The sequence below is a fragment of the Fundulus heteroclitus genome, chromosome 6 (genome assembly GCF_011125445.2).
Source record: "Fundulus heteroclitus isolate FHET01 chromosome 6, MU-UCD_Fhet_4.1, whole genome shotgun sequence".
NCBI lineage: Eukaryota > Metazoa > Chordata > Actinopteri > Cyprinodontiformes > Fundulidae > Fundulus > Fundulus heteroclitus.
In genome coordinates this window covers 10,457,252-10,480,845 of record NC_046366.1, presented here as the reverse complement: position 1 = coordinate 10,480,845, position 23,594 = coordinate 10,457,252, and the positions used below count along the sequence as shown (strand labels likewise).

Here is a 23,594-nt window from a genome sequence, read left to right as displayed (position 1 = left end):
CGTTGGAAGTTAAGGTGAACTATGACTCTTCTAGTTCAAAGGTCAGTATTGGTAGCCCTTCGTATGACACAACACCAAGGAAGTAGCTCTCCATTTCAAAAAGGTTGATGACCCCTGGTTTAGAGCAAAGCCTGTTTGTGTGTTGAGAAGGGCCCAGTCAAAGTCCAGACCTAAGTTCAAATGAGAATCTGTGGGAAGACTTGAAATTTGAACTGAAATAAGCTCGAGCTATGCTGGAAAGGAGAAGTTTCATTCTCTATATGTAAAAAGGTGGTAGAGACCTGCTCTAACAAGACTTGGTGCAACGTTAGCAAAAAATGGTTCTTCAAATTATCGACTTAAGGGGGCAAAATACAGATCACACTTTTGTATGGCTTAATTAATCACATAGGGAGATGTTGTCATATTAGGAGCAAAGTTTGTAGATCAGTTCACCATAGCAGTAAACTCAAATTACGTATTTAACAGCAAGCATGTGAGGTGCGACTTTTAACCCGCCATTGTAAGAACATAAAGTAAGTCATATTTCACAATTGATCGATAAAACAACCGAAGAACAAATAATACGCATAAACACCAAGAGAAATTAAGAAAATGCAAATTTGTGTTGTTTTGCCGTTTAAAAGAAAACACTGATCCCAAGTCCAAAAGAAGGAGAGTTTCAGGGTCTTGGGGCCGCTGAACAAAAGGCTCAGTGTGCTTTTGTTTTCAGCTGTGTATGCGGCTCCATCAGCAGTCCTCGATCACAGGACTCCAGGGACCTGTCGGTGACATATGGATACACAAGTCATCTGATGTAACCTGGTACCTGCCCAGGCGAGAGGCGCCTCCCTTTCGCTCCACATTTTACCTCTTAAATGCCTTTCCTTGCCACCACTCATTGTTTTTGTTGTTGATTTTTGTTTGCCGGTCTGCTGACTCCCCACTGGTTACTCAAGTCACCAGGTATTGCTCATTCATGGATGATGAACAGGGTGAAGTGAAATGGAGAAGAAGTGCATTTCAAATTAAAACCGCACAAATAAAACCAGATGGAAGACAAACATGTAACAGCTGCACAGTTTCACCCCATTACATACAGCCTGTTGTCATAATCTAAATGTGATGGAACAAAAGCATGACTAACCATCTTCAGTTCAGGACATGATACATTTGACCTTTATTTTGCAATACTTCTGAGATTACACAAACGGGGACGAACCGGAAACTCGACATGTGCATCCAAGGGAAAAACGGCGTTGAAAGTTGTGCCAACATTCTTGGAATGTGGAAGACTTGGTCAAAGTACCAAGGCCCCAAACAGATCCCTGGGTTACACCAAAATGAACTGGACACAGGGAGACATGTAAGTTGCTACCCAGCATTATCTGTCAGACAGGTTTAAAGAGAACCACTCCAAGGCGGATCCCAAAACGCCAACTCAGCACTTCAGCCTGTCGAGTATCCTCAAGTGACAAATTGTGTCTCTCTTTTTTTAGGAGACATCTTTTCTTTTGCAAATATGTTTCAGAAAGGTATACTCATGCACACCTTTGGATTATGTGCCCATCAGATGCAGCACTCGAAAATTGTCCTCATCCTGTTGGTACTGACCGCTGATGACCGCACTGCAAAAAGGGAACTAAAAGTATATCCTAATTTCAAGAAAGTTTTACTTACTTTTAGTTCCCTTTTTGCAGTGCGAGAATTATTGTCTGTAGTCCACATTTTTTAAACTAACTGGGGTGTGACATCTTCCATCTATAGTCTTGATTCTTTTTATAAATTCCAAAGCACATGATGCAAGCAGGAACTTTGACTTATTTATTATTAGCATTCTCCCACTTTGCGATTAGGTTCTGTTTTCCATGACTCCTAACAGAACCAAAGAATATTCTGGTCTTTATTGAGAAATGTTAACATATAAATTTCATTATTTATTGTTTTGGTCTCTAGTAGAGAAAGGGATTTTTCTTTCCTTACAGAAAGTTGCCGTGTTTTACACACACAAATGTGTAATTTAATGGAGTGAAACATTAGTACACCCTATCCCCTAATAACTACTATCTCAGAGAAATTCTTCCCTTGCATTGATCTGAGGAGTCCGCCCTACTGTGAGGTGTTTAAGGGGGTTCTTGCATCAATAACCCAATTTCAAGACACTTCCAGCATCTCAATGAGATATAAAATCTGTTCTCGGGCTCAGCCCAGGACTTTTATTTTCTTTATCCTGAGCAGCAAACAGGCTTAAACCAGAGTCAACCGGACCTTTGTTCAGTTCTTTCTGAAACTGCTCGACACCTATCCAGGAATATTTGTCAATTGTGGCGGCTTGCGTTGGAGCAACCTGCAGTTGGAGCGCTGCTGTTTTTAAAGGACATGGAGACATGTGGAGGCTGCTTAAAGGTTTGGCAGTTTATTATATCTTACAGAAAATTTTAAGGCCTTTCCTTCGTGTATTATCATTGATTTATAGTACTTGAATTGTTCAGTATCGACACATCTTATATATCAATCATCCATGTGTCCAAATATTTCAAAAAAACACAACTTCTTTTCACTGGACTGTACTTGAAAGAGCGATGTCCCAGTCCTGCCTCACTGTCGTCTGACAGCTGGCCATGTAATGCCCAACAAGCTTTTAGAGTTTGTCTTGATCAGCCTCTCCACATTTGCCCCAAGCTGTCACAGACAATAACCTTCCTCCACACCTAAAGACGCCGTGGTTTGTTCAAGGCCTCATTGTGGATGCGTTCTGTGTATCCACGCTTCCTACTCTGAGCTGTTATGTCCAAGATGCACCGGCAGAGAATTACCTTCAGCTCAATTAGCTTGCCTGTCTGTCAGTAAGAATCTACCACTTGTCTTCATCAAGTTTGTTACCGAGGTGGAGGGAGGTTAGAGGAAGAATTCATTAAAAATTGACATAAGTCAGGGTCAATGTCTGTAAAACCGCAGAGAGGACTTTTGGCAAATTTCCAAGGACCCTTTCCGCAGTTTCAGTTATTCCTTAAACCAACACAAGGTATGTAAAAACTGGCCTTTCGAGCCATTAAAACACATGGTGTGGAAACTAGAAATAATTAGATTATAAAAATCTGTAGTTCAATTAATTCCTGCAAAAGCAAATTAAACTGGGAACACTATAAGAAAAAATTATTTAAATAAATGTTACCGCATTGTTTTCAATCAGGTGTACAGTAGTTAAGGGCAAAAGAAATGTGATTAGGCATGCAGCAGCTTTAAAATCAGCTACATTTCATTTGGTCTCCCTCAGAAATATTAATATATTCCTTTTCACTTTGTCCAGCTCATAGCTGCCAAAAAAATATATATTTAGTTAGTCAGCCACCATATACTGTAGCCCAGTGGTCACCAACCTTTTAGAATTTGAGAGTAGAAAGGAAAGTGATTTTGATTTTCAAAGGTTTTTGCAAATAAAAATCTGATGTGTGGCATTCATTTGTAACCTGCCCCCGAGTCAACAGTTTGCAGAACCACCTGTCTCCCTCCATCGTCCGTCAATCCTGAGCAGCTTTGCTGTCTATAATAAAGGAAAGCATCCCCACAGCATGATGCTCACATCACCATGTTTCACTGAATGGATGTTCACGGTGATGTGCAGTTTCGGTTTGCCACCACACCGTATGTTTTGCATCTCTGTAAAAAAGTTTAGTTTGGGTTTTTGGTCTCCACAGGTACACAGGTGGACTCTGTTTACTGTTTGGGGGACTTCTTGGCTTGATTTTATATAGATGTGTCAGAGTAAAGGGTGCTGGATACAGATGCAAACCACAATTTGAATGTATACTTGTAAAACATTTTAAAACGCATGTCTAATTTGTTTCTACAGCACAATTACGCACTACTTTGTGTTGGCCTGTCACATAAAATCCCAATAAAATGTTCTTGTTGTAACTAGTATGATTCTATCCTGTGTTCCCTGTTTGCCCCCATTATTCTGATTCGTGGGTCGGCTGGCTGGTTGCTCTCTGCCATGCTCAGCTCTGCTCATCAGCAGAAGCAGCAACACCTGTCTCGGTCCTAATTATCTTCAGTCCTTGCAATCCTGCCTTTAAATAACGGCTTTCCGCATTAATTCCCTGCCAGACTGTTGCAAGCCTCATGGTGGGTTAGATGTTCAGCCTTGTCAAGTTTGTTCTCATGTTCTTGTTTTTCTGGATTTCCTTCCCGTCAGACACCTCATCAGCTTCTGTTTTATTAGGCTGTTTTCACAACCACAAACCTTTGCCAAGCCATTTTAATTTGTCTGCCTTGTCTGCCGTCCCTGCCTTGTGGAGCAGTTTCAATCCTGATTGCGGTCGGCCCTGCCTGCCTGTTCTGCTCCAGCCTGGCCAGACTCCAGCAGAATTATTGACTTTTAAAAATCAGCAGCTTGACTTTCGGGTTCTCTGGGCATAACAGAGAAACGTGAGGAAAAAGTGGGAAAGTTCAAGAGGAATGCATACTTTTGCACTGTAGCGTCTAAAGTTTTGGCTGCAGGAGGAAGATGGATCAATGAGTGTAGCGGGATTATACAAACTTCTCCAAGTCCTTTGAAATGTGCAAGAAAACACAATTGTAGGTTTATCCCAGAACAGCTTTGTCACTGTTACATTGCTGATGCATTCATTTTTTAATAACATTAAATAAACTATGTGCTTTTAATGAGTGAAGTATCCTGGATGACATCAGCCTTTCTGAATGATGAAATGCTGTTATGGGATCTCACCTGCCTAAACCTGCACAAAAAAACATACTTGCTGAGTAAACCTTTCATAATATTATTTACCTGCAAAAAATAAAAGGGGGGGGGAGGATTTGTCAGAATGTAGGAATGTGAATATATGCTTGCTTCCTGTGAGAAGCTTGGCTTGCATCATTTCAACCCATTAGTCATGTCTAAAGAGCAATAATGGATCCCAGGTCAGATCAAAGTTTTAGTAATCTTTATTACTGTCAAAACAATACAAAAACTTTCCAGGTAGATAAATAATATGGATAAAGATAGCTTTCTTCACATTTTACACCAAGTGCTATTGTTCAAGAGGCCAGAAAAGGTTTTAAGGAATCAAGGATTTTGGATGTTGAGTACAATCTTGAGTCAAGAGCAGATCTTTTATGAATCTTACACACACATCTCAGAAAATAGCACTGCTTTCCTTCAAAAGATGAAACATTCACATAAGAAAAAAAAAAAATAAAACCAACATATCACAACCAATATGTTCTGACTTTGTTTAAAATTATGTTTCTGTACAAGATTCACGGTTTGTACAAATATCTTGTGCTGAAACGATACTGGGATAATGGAACTGACACTTTAATTTTCTCTATTTGTGGAAGTGCTTCTTTAAAGCCGCTTTGAAAACTGCAGCCAACAGATTGCTGCACACTGCTCTAAACACCAGTACTGCTGTTCCCGTATTGTGACTATGTGCAACCACACACTGCCACAGGGCTGACCTACCGCTGTTTCCCATATGTAAATTGGCCGTGTTTGAATTTGCAGCGAGCCTTCGAGCAATTTACAAGTTGGCCAATCACAAATCTTTTAAAACCATCCAATCATTTCTGCTGCAAGTTAAATATATAAAAAATAACGTAGGTGGAGGAAGTAAACCTCACTACAGTAAATCTGAATGCATAGATAAAGTTGTGAGATAAAGACTCTTAACATATTCAACCAAAGCCAGGGCTTTGGTTGAGGAAGGAGTTCCATAAAAGTACAGAATCAAATAAGAGAGAGTTATTGTAACCAGATGATGGTGAAAGACAGAGTAAAAAATCCAGAATAACTTCTGGAGGTTTTTTTTTTTTTTTCGTTTTAATGAAAAAGAGGCAGCATAAAACTATTATTCAACATAAGTCCTTGATTTTCTACGTTTTGGTTAATTCATTTGGATTTTTAAAAATATTTCAGCTGATTCTTTTTTTTTTTTTTATTGTCCATATAGACAATTTTAGAAAATATTGGCAGACTTCAGAGAAAAAAATTATAATTTGAGTAGATTTCTTCTTAAACCATGTACAGAACTCCTCCTTCATTTGAACCATGTAAAGTTGTTCCTTTTGTCAATAATCTTCACATTAACAGATTCCAAATGAACCACACAAACAGACGTTAACATAAAAACAGAATGGCCCCACTGTGAACCATCACAGGTTTTTTTTTTTTTTTTTTGTTCAGTGTTTTACATTTCACTAGTGTTAGAATAGGTTCATCTGTTTAGTAAAAGCTAATTAAAGCCTTTGTTCAATACCGTCTGCATGCCCAACCAGAGCACGACACAAGAGTTAAGTTTATAATAGATAAATACAAAAATAATACTGATAATGCTACAGTGGTTAATCATGGTTTCATAGTTCAGAATAACAAATGTTTAAATTTATAGCAGTAAAAAATAAACAGGACTGCTTAAAATTCAGAGAATTAGCACACTTAGTAGAATTTGAAGCTCTCATTGTTCGAGGACCACGACGTCGGCCACTCCGTGTACTTGTGTTAGCTGTTTACAATCAAGCGACGCCACCAGTTTCCTGGGTCCAGGTTGGGTGGGGATGAAGTGCTCCGTCAGTGTTACTGTGGCTTGGCCTCCCACATCACTGAGACAGGAAGAAATCAAACGTTAGTTTCAAAAGGAGAAGAAAATGGGGAAGAGAAGATCCTGGGGGGAAAAAAAGGGAAGTCTTCTCACCCTACGACCACTTCATGACCCTTCTGAAGGCCCAGGCCTTCCACCCTGAACACGACGTCCTTCAGTATACGTGACAGCGGGTTGGTGAAGGTAATCTTAGCTGACATCTCCTTACCCACCACAGCTTCACCCAGAGGCTGGTTTAAAAAGGGAGAAGTGGAACTTCATCAAGGAAAAGAAGCTGAATCGAACACTCTACAGAATTTGTGTTATTATGCTTGATTTTAAAATGCTAATTTCAGATGCTAATTTAAAGCTCACCGTGATCTGGAGGTCAGGTGTACGGAGTCTGAACGTTGTCTGGTTGGCCAACACTTGCTTGGTTTCACTGACTCTTCCGGACAGTGTCAGCATCAGAGCAGCCTGGTCCACCAACTGGTTCTGGTACTGCTGGTACGGCAAAACCCATTCGATAATCTTTTCTGTGTGCAGAGGGAAAGAAATTATTTTTATTTTTTTACCAACGGAACGCTCCCATTTTTACTGACCTGACAAGCTTATATCAACATTCTCCTAACCCTGCAGTAACTTCTTAATAACTTTGTTTGGTTTGTTTTTTCATTTTTGCTAGCACTTGCTAACTTATGGGAAAGAAGCCAGTTTGATTACACAGCAAGAACATTTGCAAAAAAAATGTCTTGCATTGTCTTCATTTTAAGAGTGATAAGAAACACCAGCTAGAGCTCTACGCACTGACAACTGACTTATCTCTGCTCACCTCTCCAGCTTTGCTGGTTATTTTCTCTTAGGTTCGGTTTGTTCGCATATTAAAACAGTTTCACATACACACACACACACACACACACCGCATGTATCATACAACAGAAAACTGACTGACCTCCACAACCCCAAAAGATAGAACCTATGATTTTAGTTTCATTTATCACCACAGCACGCTTAGCCCTTCTGCTCTTGTCTGTTCTTGAAAGCTACGTTGGCTCAAGATGAGAGAACATGGAATCTCCCCATTTATTTTAAAGTGTCGCAAGACCCTTTTATTACTCCACCCAAATGTTGTGACTCAGCTCAAAAGGAAAAATATTGGCAATCGGGTAACCAGGGAGTGCTAGTCATTTTACCTATTTTAATTATTTCTACTTACAATGTGTGGGTATTAAGTGTCTGCCGTTTACCACAGGGAATTTCATATGTCATGGAACACAGTATGAACCCAACATTTTGATTGAAAGCAACTTTCTATAATCTACTCACACCCAAAAGTAAGAAATATGTTTAGTAACTCTAGTATGTCCCATAACCTTACCCTGAAGAGGTCACTTAAAGTCATTTTGGTTTGATCGTGAGTCACGGAAACAGAAACTTGGAATAGTGTGTAATACAAATTTTCAGATGATCACTAAAATAAACCACATCTGAAACTTGACCCCTTTACCAACATAATTCATAAAGATATCTGACTAAAGAAAAGAATGAACTTATATGTCATGGCTTTTAGTTGCTTGGTTATTTATGACAAACATAATGGTGTGAAAGGGGCTTAAATGATCCTCTATTTGTTCACAAAAATCTTCTCTTCCTGTCCGTCCCACTGACAGCTTAATTTAGTCCAAAGCAATAAGAATTATGGTAACCAAAGCTAAAGCTCTATATGGGTTGGAAAAAAATCTGTAGCATTATTTGTTTTTCACATTTTAACCAACAAGATAAAAATCAGACCTTCATTGGGCAAAAGCTCCACAGGGATCTTATCCTTCTTGATGGCGTTCTTCAGCACGCCGGTGTAGTACATGACGGCCACCTGGCTGTGTAGCGTTGTCTGGCGGGGCTGTGAGCTCTGGTTTTTGACCACAATGCTCAGCTTGGCGTCGGTGCCCATCCTAGGCCCCTCGCCGTCTATCTTCACCTCCACGGTCACATCCTCGGATGCAGGAACGGAGTAGACGTCTGGCTTGCTGCCATACCGACATGCTGTCTCCACAGCAATGCGCTCCTCCTCAGATTCTGCCCAGGGAGAGGATAAAGAGGTAAGTGAACATTCTTTTTGTCGGATTGTACAGGAATTATGTAAAGCTACACCAGAAATGGTACACAGAGATATTTTAGAAGACGTGAGCGGTTGTGTAGTTTGGGAGGAATCTGTGAACAGAAGGCTTATCAGTACCTTCTGGGTGTTTGTACAGGTGTGTGATGTCATTCCGCTCATCAGAGCCCACTGCCTTGGTGCTAATGCAGTGCCCAACCGCTTTCTTCTCGCTGTAGACCTGGGAGAAAGTACCGTCCAGGTTCCTCTGCCAGTAGATTTTGTCACTGTTGACCTGAGAAGCAAATGCCAAAAAGGATTGTCAGCTTTAAAGATTTATGATCAATCTGAACTCACGGATAACAGTTTATTGCTAAATTCATTTCAGCTTGAAGGCACAAGACATAATTATTTATAATTTCATTGACTTAATTAGATAATCATAAAATCCTCCACAGGAGATGCTTATAAACCACTTAACTAAATATTGGCAGTAAAACTGAAAATGCAAACTTCTCCGGGTAAAAAGGTTACTCCTATAAAGCCTAAACCTTCAGCTTATAATGTGGATATAAAAAAAAAAAAATACACTCACCTCAGCAAAGACGAAAGGTGTGTCGTGTTTCAGGTAGACCTGGCCAGAGCGGATGGCGTTGACAGAGGCTGGGCCACAGCGGAAGGTGCCCTGGCTTGTTTCTTGGGGTGTGGAGTCAACAGCCTGCCAGCCTCCGTGGCCAGGGGGCAGGTCTGGTCTGGCCATCCAGCAGTCATTCCAGACATGGAAATTCCTACAGGTAAAAAGGTTGTCGCGTTTGAGAAAGTCCACTCATCTAATGGCTTTTTTTAATACTAAAAAGTATTGGCACCACTCTAATTTGCCCCCGCGGTCTGAAACAGCAGCGTTTCTTATAAAGTCTACAAACATGAAGAAACAGCTGATTTGGCTAACTACATTTTACACCTTAAGTGAGTTTGACAATACATAATGGTGGTTTAATACAGAGCAACTGGGAAAAGGAAGTTTTAGTCACAGAAAAAAAACTATTATATTTTGATGTAGCAAATAGACAAATCACAACTACAACCGGTTTTAAGGGCATACTAAAGGTTACATTTCATAATATATCAGAGGCAGAGAGCATAGAAAAGTGTAAACTTATTTTTAAAGCTGATAACGTCAAACCAAACTTTTCCGACGCAGCCTTTGAAACCACACAGTATAAATTGGTACTTCCATACATATAGATGCTTTACAAAAAGGATCCTTTTAATGGGAACATGTTTAATGGATGTCTGGTTGCTTTCTGGTGATACAGAAAGTGATGCAGTAAGCAATCTTACTTTCTCTATAGATTGAGGAAATGAACGCGGGTTTCCCCTTACCCTTGCACAAATGCCCCCCACCCCCCACCTCCCACCTCCACAGTTTGTGACATTGTGGTGACAGTGATCTTCACAACCTTACACCTCACATTGTGGTGAACACTTGATCTTCAAGGGGACAGTGACGATTTGTGGGGATTCAGTTTAGTTGGTAAAAGTTTATTTGGTGAGAAACTATACTTTTTGGTTTTGATCAGTTTATGTCTACACATTGCAATATTAAATCAAATCGACAACTTCTTTATCCAAATGTTTCTTCTGCATGTTCAGCATAAATAACTTGTTTATTTTTTTTTCCCAGTGTCTGAGCCAAATGAATGATAAATGGTATATACTTTCAATTCCTCTCCACTCCCTCCTTTCCTCTTTTCACTTCTTCTTCCTGTCCTCTTAAGAGGTTTGTTACTACTAACCTACAGTTGACCCTTAACTGGTAAAAGACGGAGTCATTGTGCCTGGAAATGTGAGACTTTCTGATGCTTCAACTCACTGCTACTGTGTTTTCCACAATCTCTACAAGGATCACTAATATAAACCATTCAGATGACAGATATGCCAAAGGTTTTGTGTTTTGGAATAGAGTTTTGGTCACTAGCGGTCCTTCTCCTCAGGGGAATCACAGATTACCACAGAGCGCTTTTAAATCCCAGGGTAGGACACTAGTCTGCTGGATCTCTGAACTACTAGCTTGCAGACATTTCTCCTGACGACTTCCTAATCACTGGACAAATCAATGAATAACCATTTGCTTTATAGCATCAGTGAAATATCAAGACTTTGCTTTCATTACTTTATGTTTGTGTCCACTGTGCTAAGCATTGATGTCCATGTTTGGAGTTCTATACGTAACGTAAGCCTTCTTAAACAAACCTCTTTCTTTCACATAAATTGACATAGTTCCCAACTTGGGACATAAAATTTAATACAACTATCAATTCTGAATTTGTAAAGTAGATGATATATGCTCTTTAAACCGCCAAAGTATATGAGAGCCAAATATTGGAAGGGGAAATGTTAGCAAATAGCACACAGAATATTAGGTTTCTGTGGGTTGAAAGGAGCTGCAAATGGCTAAAGCGCATGACTTCTCCAAGCATTCCAGCGCAAGGGGAGTGCTTTTGGAGAGGACCTAAATTTAGTGCGTTCCAGAGATATGCATGGAGCAGCTGGCATTTTCATGCGTGTTCTATTGTACGGATGAATGGTGCCCTTCCAACGTAAAGTTCAGCATCTTACCAGACAGAGTCACTGTTAAGCAGGTCAATTGGCTCCATATTCTCATCAAAGTAAATATCTGTAGTGAGGGATACATCGGTGTCGTGTGCAGACTGGAAGTTGGTCACACTACGGGCAGGTATGCCAAGGCAGCGCAGCACTGAAAACGAGGAAAGGCAGACAAAGCATTAAAATTACATTTGCAAGCAAATCTAACAACTGGCCTGAACTGAACATACACTTTCTATAGTTACATATATTTTTTTGCGCATTTCACAGGGTAAACTTTATTATTCCAGCTGAATGAAAGCAACACATGTAGCTCAGCTTGTGGCAAAAGTAGCACGTATGACGAGAATGTCAGTGAGATGAATTTAGGTTATGCATGAGCTACGGCTCGCTATCAGGGGCATGTGCTAAAATCAGCAAGCTATCATGTGAGGGTTCCCTGAATACACACACACAATGAAGATATGGTTGCAGAGAAAGCTGATGAAAAGCGCCTGATTAGATCAGAAACATTTTTTTGGAGTCTTAATGGAGTTAGTAACTTTTTTGAGCAGATGGATTCCAGCGAACACTGCTTAGTATCCTCTCTAGATTCTTTACATACACGCGCAGCAAATAAACATGCACAGCACACTCCTCACAGATGGCTTCAAACAGCTTTCAACCCCCTTCTGTGGTTCAAGCCCTCCCTATAAACAAACCCTGCTTACTCTCCCACACATAACATCCACAAGTGCAGCTTCTGTGTGTTATTTTTCTCCTGCTCACCCGTAGTAGTGACCCCGGAGAAGACCCAACACTGCCCGTATTTCACGGGCGTTCCGGTGGAGGAGTGGTATTTCCTCAGGATCTCCACACTGCTGCTCCAGGCTGCAGGAGAGACTCCGTCGGCGTAATTCCCCGACCAGTTCCCAACCAGGACCCCATAGTCGTCCTGTGCATTTATCTGAAAGCAAAACTTTATTTGCACCGTTTCCATTTATTTTAACTAATTTTCTTTTCTCTTTTTCTTTTTTTTTTATGTATGTTGTATTTTCTCACCATGGCGGAAATGACTCTGACCACATTGACCGGATCCCCTCTGCCAGATGGGGGCATGTCACTCTTCTCCAAGATGAACAGGCATGCATCCAGGATTCCCTCATGAAACTAGCAAAAAAGGAACAGGATTAGTACAAAATAGCTAAACACAAATTATATGAATGAAACGGCTATATACAACGAGAGCATGACGGTAGCGAGTCTAACCACAGATGCATAGTTTGACACAATACTTTGTAGTTTTTAACCCTTTAAGAAGAAAGAGAATATTGCTCACAATGAAATACTAATACCCATGATAATCTCTCATTAGGATTAAATTGTGTGCAAATTGATATGTTAAACCTGCAAACTTCAATGTGAGGTTGTAACGTATTTCTAATTTACCTTACATAAGGTAAGGTAAATTTATTTGTACAGTACTTCTCAGTAACAAGACATTTAAGACATGTTTTTATTAGAATTTTGAGTGACAGACCACCCGATCCAGTGCAGAATTGTGAAGTGGACGGAACAGGAGGCATAGTTTTTCAAAAATTGACATAAAAAAGTGTAGCACACTCCTGTATTCAGCACCTGAATACTCTACTCTACTCTGATATGAATAAACCTGTGTGTAATCTAATCTCAGTTTAGATCCAGTAGTTCTATGAAGACCACAGAGGTTGGTTGGAGAACATCAGTGAACAAAGTCTCTGAAAAGTTCAGGGTTACGATATGAAACTAGATCAAGCTTTGGTCTCATCATACAGTACTGTTCAGTCCCTCATCTGAAAAAATGGACCAACTGCAAACATACCAAGACATAGCTGTCTGTCTAAACGAACAGCCCAATAGCATTAATCAGAGAAACAGCCTAGATGGCCATGGTAACTCTGGAGGAGCTGCAGAGCTCAACACAGCTGAGGTGGAAGAATCTGTGGACTGGTCAACTATTAGCTGTGCACAACATAAATCTTGCCTTTACGAGAGCGGCGAAAAGAACGTCACGGTTGGAAAACTTCCTAAAGGAGCTCCATTTGCACTTTGTATGCAGGTGATATGTATAAAACTGTGTGTGGAGAATTAACCCTATACATTACTTTAAATACATCATCTGCCCAGCGAAACACGGTGACGTCAGGACAATGCTATGGGATTGCTTTTTCTTTAGGCAGGACAGTGTCAGATTTAGAACAATCTGAGTTGATTTGTAAAGGTTGAGACCTGAATCCACCTGAAAATAGGTTCCAGTGATGCTCTCCATCTAGTCTGACTGAGCTTGGGTTGGGTCTCTACATATGCAAAGATCGTAGACACATACCCGAAAAGACTTGCGGCTGTACTTTCTGCAAAATGGGGTTTGAAGAAGTGTTGACTTGAAGGGGCAGAATACAAATGAAGCCCACAAATGGGCTGGAAAAATATATATATATAAAAAAAAAACATGGGTGCTTCTTTTCAAATCACAAACATGCACTACGCAACACTTATCCAGTTCTGACAGATGCATAACTTGCCCTTTTTTGATCCACTGCAGGGCCTTGGGATGTTATAGCTACAGTAATTGTGAAGCTGCTGTGGTGTGGAGAACTCTCCCAGGCTGTGCTGTAATTATATTTCACAAAGGCATGCTCACAGCACTTTACAGTCCCGTCTAGTCCGTACCTGCCCAAAGTTCCACGTCCGGGCGCCGATTTGCTTCTCTGTGCCGTAGTAAATCCTCCCAATGTCGTTCAGCACATACTCTTTCCTCTGCTCTTCATTATCCAGGAACACGGTATCCTCTAGAAAAAACAAAAAAACAAAACAAACCGGAGATATAAAACTAGTTTGGACCTAAGACTTCTGGAAATGTGGCTGACGGTTTAAACCAAAATGTCTGATATCTTTTGATCCAGTAGACTAGATTGTAAGCCTTGGCCTGCTCGTAGAAATAACTCCCCCAAAAAAATCACCCAGTGACTAAACCGCTTAAGAATGTGACCCTTTTTTCTCAATTTATTGGACCAAGTCCCGAAGGTCAGGAAATGGTTAAAAAATACAATGAATCCATGGACCTTACAGTGGGGCCCTCAGTGGCCTATGGGAAACAGTCTGTTTGGAGAGAAATCAGCGCTGCACACTTGGGCGTGGGTCACTTCACATGAACATTTCTTGTTCCATTTGCCCCCCCCGCTCTTGCTATCAGCAGAGTGATTAAACATGGGTGGTGGGAAAACAACAGAAAATAAAAAAAGAAACAGAAAGGAAGAACAGTAAAAGTATCAGGGTGTCTAAAGTGGGCATCAGAAAAGAGCAAGTGAAAGGAATAGATAAAAGAGTCACGGGGGAAAACCGGGAGAAAGTAGGGGAATTAATGTTTGGGAGTGTTTAGAGCAAGGGGGAGAGCGAAGAATAACACTGATGTTGGGATTTTTAAAGAAGAAAGCAAGCAGAGGTGAAACTGCGGCAGCTGTCAGCTGAGACTTTGTCCGTTTTTGCTCCTTTCAAAGAAAAATTCCCGGAATGTGGGAAGAAAACACCCGGGAGGATATGAAGGAGGAGGCTCAAAACCAGATTTGAAGGGGGGCCACGGAGTGAAGTTCAGGTTTGCAGATCGAAAGAAAAAAAGGCATCTGAACTGTGTGGGAGAGGCGTAGAAAAAGCAGGAAATACACATGGAAGCAGTAAAGAGCCAGAAAGAAGGCTGGTTTTCCCCCAGCTGGCCGCATCACTCTGAACTCAGCCCCTTGGCATTTTATACAATAATTGTTGGATTTGGAATTTTTTATGGGCATGAGGGAGAGATTTGGTTTAGGAAGAAGAGATCGGAAGGGGGGAGAAGCGAATTGGGCGCGCCAGCTAAAGACAGAAGAAAACGTACTCCACTGCGCATATTCTTCTCTCTTTCAAATATCCTGTAGGGATCATTTGCCAAGCTCAGCCCAGTAAACAAAGAGCTCATTTCCTTTAAACGTTCTTATCTGAATAAAATAACAAGCAGTGGCAATAAGAAAATAAAGCAAACTCTCATAGCAATTCATCCCAGAGAGGTTAAGAGCTTAGGAACCCAACCCAAAGACGGATTTGGAGCTGTAAAAATGTGTTTACATCATGCAACAAAAAAATATTTCAAAACTCTTTTATAGAACTTCAAAGACTTATATCTTACATTTAGTTTTGTATAAGGGGAAATCCAGGAACAATCTCAAAACAGTTTTAGACGTTACACAGCACTGCTGCACCAACACAAAATAGCACATGATTATGCAGACATTTACCACAGCTTTTGGTTTTTTAATAAATAGAGATCTGAAAACTTGTAGGCCGGATGCGTTCCTCTCATGGCAGTTACACCTGCAAGTACCAGCTTCGCAAACCTAGACACTGAATTGTGCATCAATCTTCTTTGCAAAATAGCGTATGCACAGTCAGATTAGACAGAAGGTATTTGTAAGAAGACATTTTCAAGCCTTGGCACAGATCAGGAGCTAGATTTAGATCTGGACTTTGACTGGGCCGTTCTAACGCATCAACGTGCGTTGACCTAAAACGTTTATTTGAAGCTCTCGCTGTACGTTTTGGCTTATTCTCGTTCTGGCAGGCGGACTTACATCCACGTTGACCTGCTTCTCTCCCTGCTGAATAAAAATATTGCCAAAGCAGGACTCCGCCACTCCCATGTTTCATAGTGGATACCATGTTTGCAGCAATACGTGGAGTGCTAGTTTTCATCTGAACCGAGCTCCTTCTTTTACTGTGTCCACCCTGTACTGCAACTAGGATGTCTTGTGGCTTTCTTTCAACAATGGCTTTCTGCTTGCCTCTCTTCCATTAGGCCAGATTGGTGTAGTGAACTACAAGAAGTTGTCTTGTCAACAGAGTGGGATCCCTACAGTGCCCCAGAGTAGCCACGAGCCTCTTGGCTGCTAATCTTATTATTACTCTCCGTTCTTGGCCTGTTATATTAGGTGGCCGGTCCGGCCTTGGTAGGGGTGCAGTTGTGCCCGACTTTTTTTCATCGTAAGACGATGGTTTAAACAGTGCTGTAAGAGATCTCCAAAGCTCAGGTGGATAGGATATGGTTTAACAACCAATCCTGCTTTAAACGTCTCTGCAACTTAAGGTTTGTGGTTGGAAAGTAAAAAATAAAATATGGAAATGTCAAATACTAGTTAAATACTTGTTCAGGAAAGTGGAAATGTTTATGCTGCAGCAAATTTTTTTATTGGGGCGTTGATATTTTAAATCCCTTATGATAACATGAGCTATCTTTTGGTTCTCCTCTTCACAACAGAGGAGGATAGAAGAGTTTAGGGGGAAAAAAATGTGGACCACGTTTGGTAGCATCCTTTCATTAAATGCCTCAGTGTATCAAGAGAAACCGCGGGGCTAATTGAAATTCTGCAACGAGTCGGAGAACTCGTTAATCTCCGATTGTTCCGCAGAAGTCCGAAAGGCACGGATAAAAGTACCCAGAGCCCAAAGCGCACTGTCTTTTTCACTCTGATTTGTGTCGGTTTACCATGCCTCTAAAAGCCCAACCCAGGCACCTCTAAATCAGGGGTTCCCTGACTTTTCAACCCGCAACCTCGAAGTAACAGTGCCAGAGACTGGTCATCAACTTGCGATGTGGATCTGTAGTCAGTCCCTTTTCCCCTGCAACCCCTAAATAAACTCAATAAGCTGACTTTACAATACAAGTCATATGTAGTTTAATGTCCATGTTACTCCAGTTGCTCTGTTAAGGCCTCAGGGGTTTATCGGAGAACAACGGTGAACAAAAAGCTTCATAAAAGACCACAGCACACAGATCAGGGACTGAGTTGCAAACGATGAGGTCGACTTAGATTTATATATTTTTTTAAACGTTTTGAAGACAGAAGCAATTAAGCTGTAAGAAGTCTGGTCAACTAATACCAGACCAAACTTGATCTTTCTGGCCTACATGTAAAACACTGAGTGGCAGGGAGCTACCCATGTGCATCACCCCTAGCACAGCACCCCCACGTTAAAACATGGTGATGGTACCATCCTGCTGTGGGGATGCAGCAGGGAGTGTGAAGACGGTCAAGGTTGATGCGCAGACCAATGGAGCTAAATGACGACAAACCCTGGGAGAAAACTTAAGAGGCCGCAGTTCACCTTCCAGCAGCGGCGCCACCTAAACCTCCAGCCAGAGCTTCAATGGAACGGTTTGGATCAACACATATGAGATGCTGCTTTGTTCTGGTCACATAGAATCACATAAAATCCATAGTAAATTACATAAAAATTGCAAATTACATACTGTAACATTACAATATGAGAAGGAAACAAGTTGATGAGGTGTGAAAACTAAGGTCTGCGACAGAAGAAGAGCATTTTGTGGTAAAGTCGTTGTATTTATCAATTGTGTTTGTTTAAAGTTCGTTGTGAGCATGAGCAACAGTAGAAGCACGGTGGTATGTTGGCTATAAATGGAGCCCCTTAAGGTCTATTTCTTCCTGCAAACAAACTGGTTTGATCTCAAATGTACCCGAGAGCTGTGCTTAAGAGGGCCAAACAAGTGTGCCAAAAGTTTTAAATCATAGTCAGGGGAGTTACATAACTCAGATTCTTACCCACAGTCATGCTGCTGCTGCTGCTTGATGGACAGCAGCACACTCTTAGACTCTGCTGACCTTCCTCACGCATGTGAAACACTATATCAGTACTCCTTTTAGAGATTACAGCTCCAAACAGCCATCTGTTTTCTTCAGGTATTTGCTGTCAGACTGATTAAAATGTACTTGCAGCACAGCGGCAATGTTTTAGTAAAAAAAAAAAAAAAAACACTGTTCCAGAAAGATCATAGACTTATATCAATTAATTCTTTCTAGGTATTCAATTGAACGATGCCTTTCTTTTTCTTCCTTGTTTTTTTTACCGGCTATCGCTTTTGACCCGCCTTTCTTTTCCTCCTCTCTTCCACATTTCCGCCTTACATCCTTCGCTCCCTCTTCCTCACCTTCACACCAAGGATTGAAGAGCATGACGATGTCCTTGTTGGAGCTGTGGACTGTCGGCTCCCCGTCCTTGGCAGAGCTAGTCGTGACCGTGAGGCCGTACAGGCCGATCACCGCGCTGGCCGGGGAGTTTACGGACAGCCTGATCTTGTTGCCGGTCTGCTCTGTGATCTTGGCCTCCCATCGCTCGTCGTCCATGTGCTCCACCAGCGGAATGATGACATGGGTCCCTTTAGAGACGATGGGCAGCGGACCTGCGACAGACGAGACAAGATTGCATTTTTGTTGGATTTGTTCTGATTGTTTACAATCAATGACACCCCAGTGATAAAGATATGTAAAAAAAAAAAAAAAAAGGCATAAAATAAATAGATCTTTGATTGCAGCAGCATAATCTCGCTCAGTAAAATTTAGGTAAATGCAACCTTTGATTTTATTCAGTGGGGTCTTTCAGAGAGAAACAGGCCTGCAGCTCCACACATCTCCCCCCAAACGTAACACGAGGGGCTTTTCCACACGCTCGTCCTTTACTTCATGCCAAACCCACCTTAAGCTTTTGTCTTCAAAGCTCAATATTAGTCGTATTTGACCGAAGGGAAGCAAAGCTAGTTAAAGTCCAAGCAGAGTTCAGCAAATTCAAAGGTCTTTCTCTGGCATCACTCCCAAACAACAGTAACATTAGCTCAATCCACTGAGTGAAGCACATCATATATAAATTATATATTATCGCACAGAATAATGTTTTCTAAGCCTTTCATATCTGTTAATTATAATGATCTTCCGTTTAAAGCTAATGGATAGCCGTCATTTAAGATTAGAAGATTACAGAAGATTACCAATGAAATACCCTTTTCTGGCATAGTGGCTAAAGTACATAGACATCTCTGTCCAGTCACATGTCTACCATAAAGATTACTTTTAAGAAGTCTGTAAAAGGGTGAATTTGAAGAAATAGGTCAAATACTTTGAATTTAAAGGGAATGGTAGAGATACCAACAATGGTGCCGCTGGTGATTTTGTCCCAAACGTTTATTCTGTGACGTTGCGTAATCTCACAGAGGTGATGGGAAATTGCAGCCTCAAGCTGAAAACAGACTGAACTATATCTGAATGAGTCAGGGCGGTCCGGTAAATGGGAGAACACTCTAAACCACATATGCATCACAGCCTCTCCCAGCTGTGCGCAATTTTAGTTTTCAAAGCAAACAAACCTTTAAGCCTGGAACTGCTCCAACATATTCAGTTGTGTTTGTTTTTTTTCATTCGGAAATCAAAAGCACATGTGTTTGCATTTTAAGAGTTGCTTTAAACGGTTTTCTTTTTGCCATCTGATATTCTGTTCTTGCCTAACAAGCTCACTTGCCTGTCTAAGACACTGAATGCTCTCCACTGAAGCGTTAGCTCTGCGCAACTCGGCTGGAAGGCCATGTACAGACTCCAGCAATAAGTGTATCAAGAAGCCATTGTTCCCCGTCTGACTGCATCCAGAACTCCTGGAGTTTCCTCTCGTCAAAATAAAAATAAAATGGTTAACCAAAAAAGAATACTGCATTTAAACAAACAGCTTTGTCCTCAAAATAAAACCAACTTTTTTAGTTGCCTAATTCTTGAAAATGCTTCATGTAAAACCTCCCCTGCAAATGCAGCTGAGAAAATCATGGTAATTATCTAAGCATTGCTTGACAGGAAACCGGTCCTGTGTGGTGATGCAATGGTCATTTATTCCCAAGTGTGTACTATGAGGACGGTAAATTCCAGAGGGAGGTGTCTGGTGTCCTGAGGTCTGGAAACTGTTAACGCTGAGGAATGGCTGGGTGGAATCCAAATCCTGTGTGGCAGCTAGGGTTCAACTGCAGCTCGGCCTGACGACGGGAGCAACCCCCCCCCCCCCCCCCCCCAGCATCAGCAACCACGCAGTGAAGAGAATTACAGAATTACATTTTTTGTATTTCAAATCTCTGAAGACCTTGCAGAAGATCGGCAAAAGCTTAAAACAAATGAACTCATTCCAGCATCGTCCTCGCAGCATTTTGCAGAGAACCGCCGTTGACAGTGTGTTGACGAGACTGCCGCTCAGAGTGGTGCTCTGCACATTATGGCACAGAGTAAATGAGAGGCCTTTGTAGAAGACAGGGGAAACGGACAGAGAAGGATCATTGAACTGTAGGAACGAGGTTTTGGCATACTGCAAAGACTTTCCCAGCAGAAACCACCACACTGCTGCACAGCTTCTGCCTCAAGCTGTCGAAATACCGAGATGCAGATAGGAATTTGAACTTTTACATTATGGCTTTATTTAAGAACCAAAGACTACGCTGAGGACGGAACCATCGGAGCTGGGACACCATGGCCTCCTGTCACGGCTGCTCTTGCATCAACTTAGGCCAAGAAAAAGGAATGTGAGCTGAAAATTTGCGTCCACGTGTGTTGCGTTCGTCACGTCATCCCGTCATTTCCGGTAAGCGTTTTGACATAAGTGTTCCTTTGGAACAATACTAACGATCGAAAGTGGGCACTACGGCAGTGCACTGACGGAAGTATTCGGAATGAGACAGACCCAATACGTGTGAGTGAGCTACAAATAATATGACTTGCTTATGTCTCTGCCTTGGAAATCCCCCTACACCAAAACGTTCTTTTTCTTTTTATTACCTGTTTTCAGCTCCAAGCGCATTTTGTCCGTGTCAGCACTGAAGGGCCTGCTGAACTCTATCTCCATCTGGAAGGCCTGTCCTCTGCGGATGATCAGCTCGTCCCCATGGTACAGATCGGTGTGGTGCTCCACTCTGTTCTGTCCACTCTGGGAGCTCAGAAGGTCCACCGAGCACACTGACAGCTTGACTTCTGAGAGACAATAGGTGGATTAGAGCTTAAAAACGTCCAACGGCGTCGATAAACCCAGCCGTTGTATGGTTTATTCAGGATGCAGAACTGAAATTTAACTCTACCTTCGGTTTCCTTCATCTCTCCATTCTCAGGCTTTGGCTTGACAGGCTCGGGCATGGTGACCGCAGCGGCGTTCGGGGGGCTTGGTGTACTCCACCTTGTCTGTGATGTCATAGGACGTGCCGTTTTGCCGCTTACAGCAGCATGGGCAGATCTTCCTGAACCAGCGACGGCAGCCTCCCTCCTCCTGCTTCTTCCCCTCTTGGCTCTGAATGGTAAGCTCTACCCTGAGGGGCGGGGCCGCTCCGGGGAAACGGCCAATTTCGGCCGGGCTTCGAACTGTCAGTCGCTCACCTGGCATTCTGAAAGACGCATAAATACATAAGAAAATGGGGTATTTTATTTTCAGTAACAAAAGTTCACATACCTTGATCATAAAAGCACAGAAGTAACTAAAATACACAGCTACGACCCATCCTTTTTTCTACATGTGTCTACCTGCTTTTTTGCTGTTGATTGTCTAGTTTAATAAAAAAGCAGCCTATACGGATGGCGATACATCGATTTTGTCGATTAATTAGAATTTGCAATTTTTTAAGGTTTAATTTTGGAAAATGTGGATTTCATTTGGCCAATGCACTCATTGTGCCTCCATGAAGAGGAACAACACGCGGAATATATGTTTAGGAAAATATATTGTCAAAATGTTGTAAAGACGAAAGCTTTTTTTTACCATTATATGAGGCAATTTAATTAGGCTCATTTACTTATTTTTTGAAGTTAGTTTGAAGTTACACAAGTGATCTGAAGCCTGTTCTTGGCTCATTGTGTAATACCACTAGCAGCAAACATTTTGATATATTTTCATTGCTTACAAGGTACGGGCTTGTTTTACAAGCAATTTTCACAGCTTGTATGTAATTACACTTTGCATTCAGATCAGCTCGCAGGAAGATGCTTGACCTAAATGTTCTTAAGTCATTTCTTTAATTTATTTTTGTGAAACAAGAAGGGGGGGGGGTTATAGATTAATCAGATTTGGTATAATAAAAAAAGTTGATTTTATTTTAAGGCCATATTACCCAGCCCTGGCAGCCAATTATCTCAAAATGCTAAATCTTATTTATAACAAGTCTTTTTAACGGGAATCTTTGACAGACTTGTCACCAAAATTGTTAAAAAACAAACAGGCGCAAAAGTCAAGATGTCAGACTGGGACACATTTTGTTTCAGTACATTTCATTCCAGCTCAACAGCACCTCACCAAACATCTCTCTATCTCTTTATCTTCACATAATGAAAAGGTCAAAGATCTTTTTTTTTTCATGTTTTCCCAGAATTACTTCACATCTAAACGAGACTTTCAGACATTCCCAAAGCAATTAAGAGACATTTTGCAGACCTTGTTGTGAACACTCCCTGTGTGATCCAAACATAACTCCTACAAGCAGCTGCATTCCATTTGTTGCAACCCGCCTGCACATAAACAGAAACTGCAGAGTAATGTATTTTATGTGATTGTGAAGTTTTTTTTTTAATGTGCACGTATGGTAGTGCTAGTTTAGATTCACTGTGGGAGCATTTATCTTGCTGTCACAACCCAGACTCAAACTGAGACGTTGAATTATGGCAACGAGAAAACACATCCTCTTTTATTTCTGGAGCTTCGTCTTTCGGGACATAATAAAAACAATCTGGAATTTACAAAGTAGTGAAATCATTTTAATCTAAACACCCAACATGTTATACAGTTTCATTAATAGTTAGACAAATTGCAAAAGCTATGGAGGAAAATCCTGAGTACTTGGCTGCTTCCATTGGATTTAAGAGGCATATGATCCTGGACGCTTCGAGTCACATACATTTGCTTCACTGAGTAATTGATGATCAGCAAATCAGCCCTTTTAACAGTAATGACCTGAACTGTTACAGGCCTTACAGGTGTTAACAGAAAGCCAAGGTAGAAAAGGAACAGTAATGACCTAACAGAAACAGTCATTGTAGGGTTTTACCACATATTTCATAATTGTGTTTCCACAGCGTTTCACAATAAAAAAAGATCTGAACTTTAACTCATTACAGGACTTCCTTTTTTTTGTCTTTCAACCAGTCTTGTTGGAAGAAAATTGTTGAAGGATAGTGCTTCAGAAAGTCAATTGCTTCTGCCAACTCAAAGCGGATAAAGCTGAAGTTAAAACTAAATCTAAAGCTATATCTAAACAAATGACTCAATTTGCGACATGTTGTATATTTCCAACTTTCGAACAGAATGACTTTCTAGCATAAAAGATGCAGATGTTAGCTTCGGAGACGTTTAAACCTCCCTGTTTTGTGGACATGCTGCTATTAGCTTCTACACAAAGATGTGACTCTTAGAGAGAAATATGCCTTTAATTACTTTTTATTAGGAAAATAATACCCTTAAATCTTTAATGGGCTGCTTCAGTTGTTTTG

At 41.1% G+C, this 23,594-nt stretch overlaps 1 pseudogene; it reads right to left on the bottom strand.

Moving 5' to 3' along the window:
• Nucleotides 1–5,970: 5,970 nt before the first annotated feature.
• On the bottom strand, nt 5,971–21,527 carry LOC118563419 (annotated as a pseudogene).
• Between the last annotated feature and the right edge of the window lie 2,067 nt (nt 21,528–23,594).